Below are 7,619 nucleotides of genomic sequence, written 5' to 3' on the forward strand. Positions count from 1 at the left end.
TCATATGAAACCAATGTTGTATGACTCAATTAATCAAAACAAATGGTACATGGGTAAAATTTGGGCTTAAAATAAGGGTTCAAGATTTTGGACAAGACTGTTAGGAAGACCTCAGAAGTTCTTTTGTAATCTACTTGAATCTCAGTTGTGACTCTTGAGAGGCATGTAAAACATGCCTTAGGTCCCACAATCACTCTTCACTAAGGTGCGATTTTGTCACTATGATAGCAATCTAGCAACTACGATTATGACACCTGATATAGTAGTCTTCACTAGAATACGATAAAAAATGCCAATTCCTCTATCAATTTATGTTCATAACAAGTAAATAACACTAAAAACATAAAACAAAATTACAAATCACTCAATCATCCCTTTTAATTCATAAAATTTACCAAGAATTTTATTTGGGCCTTTAACCAAACACTTGTTGTGCACTTAGATTTAATCCTAATTTTGAAGTATTTTGGGCACTTAAGGCTTCCCTAATGATTTCCAGAATAAAAACAATACCCACAACATAAAACAATATCAATATAATATCTAATGAAGAACGCAATTCTCAAATTTAGGACATTTTCCTAAATGTACATTATAAGGACCGCATTTAAGCATAAAAGAAGGGATTTGAAGCTCATATATGATGCTCAAATGCAAATCGGGATAATATGCACACTTACACTAATCAGAATAATGAAAAATTTAAAGATATTTAGTTATTTGAATGGAGTTGAGCCTAGGAACTATTTTAGAGATGGGTCCTTTTTATAACTGCCATAATTGCGATCACAATTCAGCCATCATTATCATAATTATATGGGAATCATGATCGCACCCCTGAGGCTTAGTTTGGAATGATCTAAGTCTTGAAATTGGGATCATAATCTGACAATAGCGTTCATGATACTTGGGATCAGGTCAAAGTCTATTGTTTTCAACCATGTAACCTCCAACTCAATTACACTTCACTATTATCTTTAAATTTTTTCAATTCACCTTCAAAGAATCGTGTTTGCATGGATTAATGAAAACCAAATACAAACACAACTATAACAATGAAAATTCAAAAGAAATGGGAAAAGTTAATGGGAATGATGAGTTGCCTCATATCCAGTACCTAATTTAACATTACAGTATGACATCTATCTATCATTAAGTTGGATCATTGGGGTGAGGCGACCGAAGATGAACATCCTCATCCACAACGCCAATAACAGACATAACTTATTACTTTTTTAGTTGCTTTTCTATTTTTTATGCACGAAAGAAGATTTCATAATCATGTACTTATAAATTCATGTCTCCACACTCCCTATCAACTAGAGTTCTTTTAGTTTCTAAAAATGGTATCGTATGTATTATTGGTATCCCATGATCAATTTCACAATCGAGGAATACAGAGTCATCCAAATGGATAAGTTGATCAACCTTAACCAACACATCATACAATATGCCCACTAATTTTTTAATTGAATAGTCTGCCATCAAGAGTCTCATGGTGGTGGGTGTAGAAGCAATCAACCTTGCATTTGATACGCAACATAGGACATCATGTTTATACTTCTTTCAAGGTCACACAATGCCTTTTAAAATTTATGTGTATCGATGGTGCGAGGAATTTAAAATGCACTTGGGTCTATTTTTTTCTACGCCATGACATTTGACATGATAGCACTACAACTATGTGTCACTTCAATAGTTTTTCAATATACAAGGCTCTTTTTTGACATCAATTTTTTTGATTGACTTAGCATACACCAGAATATCTTAAAGAGCTTCTAACAAATGGAATATTAATCGAGAGGTTGCTATGTTTTGCAATGAACTTTTTTTCTTTGGCATTTTCATCATTCTTCTTTAACCTTTGTGAAAAGGGTGGAGGAATTTTTAATTGGGGCAAGGAAAAACTTTGAGGTTTGTTCACATTTTACTTATCACCGTCTTTCACTTTTGGAGTTTCCTCATTATCACCCTTCTTTTCAACCATCATTGGTTCCTTATTATCCATTTCATGAGATGTTGGAGTTCCAACACTTGTTTTTTTAAACCGCTTGCTCTTTGCACTTTCTTGTTCATAAAGAGAATTTTCATAAACCTCAACCATATGTTCATCAATATTCTTACCACTTCTAGTGATGATTCCAATAATATGGGAATTATTTTTGGGAATAACCAGCGTGTCAGTAGGTGGACCTCCTTTTGGCCTAGCATTGAGTTAGGTTGAAATTTTTCCTCCTTACATCTTCAATTTCTTGATGGAGGCCAAATCAGATGTGACCATTAGGTTTAATTAAAAGAAGTCACTTTTCAAATCCCTTACCATTTTAGCGATACCTTCAACATGCATCAAAATCTGGGAAGGACATGCTAAATTTTAATTACTTGGGGTCCACAAAGATTGATTCCTTGGCCTTAATATGATCATGAAGGGGCACATGTATATCTTATTTTTTCTCTTTGTCCCTCCAATTCCAGTCTATATTTCATTAATGAAGATCCCATTCTTGATCGTTCAAACCTTGATTCTTGCCTTACCTTTAGTAGGCAAGGCGAGAACTCACCGTATGGTTCTCGAAGAACCTTATCTTTTCATTGAGTGCCTTAGCATCATCCTTATCATAAATTTTGGAACCTCAAGAGGAAACAACATTGATTGATTTTAAAGGCGCTCCCATCACGTGTTTAGTGAGTAAATCTAATTGGGTCCTCACTTTGGCAATACTTTCATCCCTTTACTGATCTTTCTTTCTTTGCCCTTTATTTAAATAAGAGGCGACGGAAGACCTTATGGTTACATCAGAGTCCTGGGTGTGCCACCCTCTATTTTTTTTTGTGACTTGGTTGAGAAAATTCGATGCAACCCTATAGGATAACTTTACAAGACACTCTCTAGATGCGTTATCAATAATAGTTTTATTCAATTGGTCTACTGCGCGATAAAATATTTGAAGAAGTATCTTCTCTTGCACTTCATGGTTTGGGTATTGCATAATTTCTTCATTGAACCTTTGCCACATCTCATATAAGGGTTCACCAATAAGTTGACAAAAATATGTGATTTCATCTATTAGTTGTTGCATTCTTGACGTAGAGAAATATCTATCCAAAAAGCCATCCATAAGTTTGAATCATGATGTTATGGACCTGGTGGGTAGAGATCTTTAATACAAAACCACTTCACCTAGAAAAAAGAATGGGAAAAGTCTCAATCGAACAGACAGTTAAGTAATATGGGCAATATCAAAAGGGTCACACACCTCAATGAAGTTTTTAAAATTGTCATCTTCCTATTCTTAGACCCCGAATAGACCTTTCATTTGTAGCATATGGAGCATCACACTAATGAAATGGAACACACAATTTCCCTCGGCCGGTGGAATGTGGATGGCCCTCGCATGCCCCATATCATTACGATCATTGTCATCCTCGAGGTGTCCAATAAATGAGCCATCGTTGCTCTTATTGTGGCTCATTGTGTCGCGATTAATATGAATATCACCTAACAAAAGAACAAATAGATCAAACTATCTAAACTAAAGCACCACGTTTAACCCAATGTTACTAACAACACTAGATATGTGAAAACTACGTTCCACTCCCAGCAATAGTGCCATTTTTTATAACGTTCAACCTACACACCAAATTAAGTGCAAGGAAGATGTTGTCAATATATATCCAACAAGAATCAGGGTCGAATCCTCATGGAGTGCAAACTAGCTTTAAAAGCTAATGTGTTTAGAGAGTTATCTATGCATTATCCCGTAATGCAACATTTAAATAAAACATGAAAGTAACTAGCGGGGTTTAGTTTTGAATTTTATTGCACAATCTCAAAACAACACCAATAGGAAATTAAAAAAATTATAGATATACAAAGTTGTGACTAATCTTGGGGTTATGTTCTCCTAGGTGATATTCATGCATGGGTAATCAAAAGTTAGTCAAAGTTTTATCTAAGGGTTTGGGGTAGACTAGATTTAGAGGCTTAGTATTAACTTATCTATAAAACTAAAATTTCACTCATGGATTCTCTCGAACACCTCATAAGCATGACAACTTTACCAATCTATTTACGTCAAACTAGTATCCTTATTTCTAAGATGATGCTTATGAAAATAGCCACTTCAAATAATACCCTTATTATAAGATAATGTTAAGATAGAAGCTAATTAATGTTGTTGTTCACAAATAATGTTCAACCACATACCTTTTTCTAGAAAGATATGGGATTATATCCAAATGAGGTTTTCACCCACAATTCTCAGTTCAACCAAGGATTAAAGCAAAACCCATAACAATTAGATAATTAATTAGGCTAACAATCAAAACCCACATATTAATAAACACCTAATCAAACATAACCACAAGATAATAGTTTAGCTACTCATGAAATTAAAGAGAAGAAATATACGCAAATTGGCAGGCAATTCATTCATCATAAGACAAATGATTATAAACCCAAGCTTCAACTTTAATTTATAACAAAAAACTTTTTATAATATAACTAACACTTACTTTTTTCGCTAAAAAATTAGGAATTTTAGCTAAAATATGTAGAAAACATTGAAGGCTTTTCCTTTTGTATCTTGGGATTGTGAAAAGTAAATTTCCAATTCTACCCTTCAAATTTCTCGACTAGTCCTGATTCCTTATCCTGGTTGTGATGGTAGAAGTTACTCCGCAATTTGTGCTGGCTAAATTTTGACCTATTGCATGGTGAACCTCAGACTACGATTGCAACATATGAGAGTTGTCCACTAGGCCTATTCATTAGCTTTTGCTCCTATAGAATATTTTTCTTTCCTTTGAGATTTGTCTAAACTTATTTTCATATAATTTCAGATAATTGCAAAAAATTTGAAATTAATGCATTTCAATGATGAATTAGCCTGATATACACAATTATACCATTGTAGTGTGCTATACTTTTATATAAATGAGTGTAAAAATTGCCACTGATTATTGATTTTTCTACGTGAAGGTTTTGCCGATAAAAAGGGTAAAGAGATTTGATAAGAAGGGAAAGATCAATCCCTCTATGTGGCTGTCATGACCCAATTTATTAGGTCATCATGGTGCCTACAATAATCCACACATAGTAAAGCCAAACTCGTAGTCCGCACGAACTAGTAGCGGTCTACAAATAGAATAAGGAAAAAATGTAGAATAAATATAACAAAAGAAATAATACCTGAATAAATCCCAAAACCTGGTGGTATCAGTACAAGAGATTATAATATAATAATAGTACAAAAGTTAAATAGATGAAATAAAGTACACTAATATAACTTATCCCCAAATACAATATAGAGACTAGTCTATACATTAGTGGGAGGAAAGTAATACTCCAAACATCGAGAGTTCACTCTATATCTCCAAACCATCCCTACTTTGTATGATACACATATCAATGATGATAACCTGTGATATAATTTGCAGGCTGTAGAAGTGTAGCATGAGTACCAAATAAATAGTACTGAGTAGGCAACTGCCAACTGAGCTCTAAAGATAAAATAGGTAAATAAAACATATAAATAGAATGAAAACTACATCAAAGAGTCTAGAAACTAGTAACAAGCCAATGAGATAATAAAGAAAAACTATCCATTTCATATCCAATAGACCAATATAATAAGGCTAAGTAAGTAATAAAGGTGCACTATCTTATTCCAGCCAAGCGTAGGAGACTCTACACTATACCATATATCTCTAGACAGTATATTAATAAGGAGATAAAGAAGAATATATAATAATATACAAGGCCAAGGAACTAATATACAATCTTAATAGATGAAGAAAGGTACCACTATATATATATAGAGAGAGAGTGATAAAAGATCATCTCAAAGATATACATAGATCATCATATTTTTATTTGAAGGCGTCATTATGGTCTTATAAGGATTTAATACTATCATGATTAAGGTTTCTAATGCACATGCCTAAACATGAAATAATTATGCATGGTAATGAAATCATAAGAAAGAAGAAGCCGAAAACATACCTTAAATCTCAATACTGAATTAATAACAAATATGTCATAAAATATACATAATAATTATCATAAGTATGATAGTAAAAATATAAATAATAGTGTAAGTATCTGGCTATTCCTTATAATAAAATACCTAAATTAGCCTATGTGTTTCGCCCACCACCCTAGGTTTAATGACTCAATAAGAACACAACATCATCACTCATATCTATGCAACTATCCCATATCAGCTGATAGACATAGGTACATTCTATTTATATGTGATGTATGACGTGCAATAGAAATATCGCACTTTTAATACTTAAGACAATGTAAATATAAAATTTTCTTAGGCTGTTTGGTTAGATATGGCATGCTTTTTATATGTTTTATAGGAAACTAGGTTTTAGATGCAAAGTTCATGAAAGGGGATGAAAAATAGAGTCTTTGGCTACTTACTTGATCAATTTTGGGTATTCATGATACTTTTTACGTAACCAAATCATATGTGAAAGTTAAATATTTATTATTTGGTTGTAGGTATTAAAAGGCCTGACACTTACCTATATCTATATGTGAACCACATGTATCACATGTGGTCTGTATGTAAAAAAGGTAAGTACCCGAATTAAAGATCTAAAGAGTTGAAGGGCTAATAATGAACTTTTGACACTTACCTCTGTCAATATATAGACCACACGTAGTATATATGGATCGTATTTTAGTAGGGTTAGTGTCATAACACCAAATCCTGAGAGGGAACTTAGGCCAGGCCGTATGTAGCACATGCGCCTAAGGCCAGACCGTATGTAGAAATAGGTAAGTCGCAAGGTATTGGGTTAGTTCAAGACATCAAGTTGGTTCAACTAACATGATAACCCTACAGAGTTAAGAAGCAAGGGGGAAGAGAATTTCAGTGTTCACTAAGGGCTGAATATAACCGTAGTTGATATTAGATACTAGTTTAGTATTGCTACTCAAATCCCCCCATTTACTTTTATAATTTTGCCATTTGATTAAAATAGATGAGAGCCATGATTCCATGTATTCCATTGGTATTCAACACCAACCTTTGTAGATTTACTATATATTATAGCAACAAAATAATCTTTTTATTTAATGTGTAGCTTGGGAATTTTCAAATCGTTGTTGCTGGGAATATGATATTTTATTGTGAATTGAAGTTGTTATAGTTTTTGGGTCTTTTTGTTTTTGTTCATAGTTTAGTATACATTGGTGTATGCCTAGAACAAAGAGTAGAGGCAAGCCCTTACTACAAGTGAAATTGAATCCAGAAAGGATCCTACAAACACCTAGTAGGATAACTAGAGTACTATTAGCATAAACTAATAATCATAGAAGAGAAGAAGATGCATTATATATAGATCAGTAGGTAAAGTTAGTTGTGCAAAGAGAGAAAGTAGACTATCGAGCAACACTTGATTGAGATCAAAATAGAGCTAGATATTGTTGTGCTCAGGTGATCTCCGCTTATAAGTATTTGAAGCCATAGGAGGATGATGAAGTGGATCTAAGGTACATTGAATGATGATTGGTGATTTTACCACTTATTTGCACTCAAAAGTAAAGCACATTACCATGTTTTGAATTAATAACTGAGAAATAATTTCGATTGAATGCACTA

General features: G+C 33.2%; 1 non-coding gene across 1 annotated transcript; it reads left to right on the forward strand.

The window, feature by feature from the left end:
- The first annotated feature begins 2,968 nt into the window (after positions 1-2,968).
- Positions 2,969-3,074, forward strand: LOC124897402. The gene has a single exon (XR_007054123.1). It is a non-coding gene; the product is annotated as a small nucleolar RNA R71 (small nucleolar RNA).
- Positions 3,075-7,619: the final 4,545 nt, after the last annotated feature.

Source organism: Capsicum annuum, chromosome 3 (genome assembly GCF_002878395.1).
Source record: "Capsicum annuum cultivar UCD-10X-F1 chromosome 3, UCD10Xv1.1, whole genome shotgun sequence".
Classification (NCBI taxonomy): domain Eukaryota; kingdom Viridiplantae; phylum Streptophyta; class Magnoliopsida; order Solanales; family Solanaceae; genus Capsicum; species Capsicum annuum.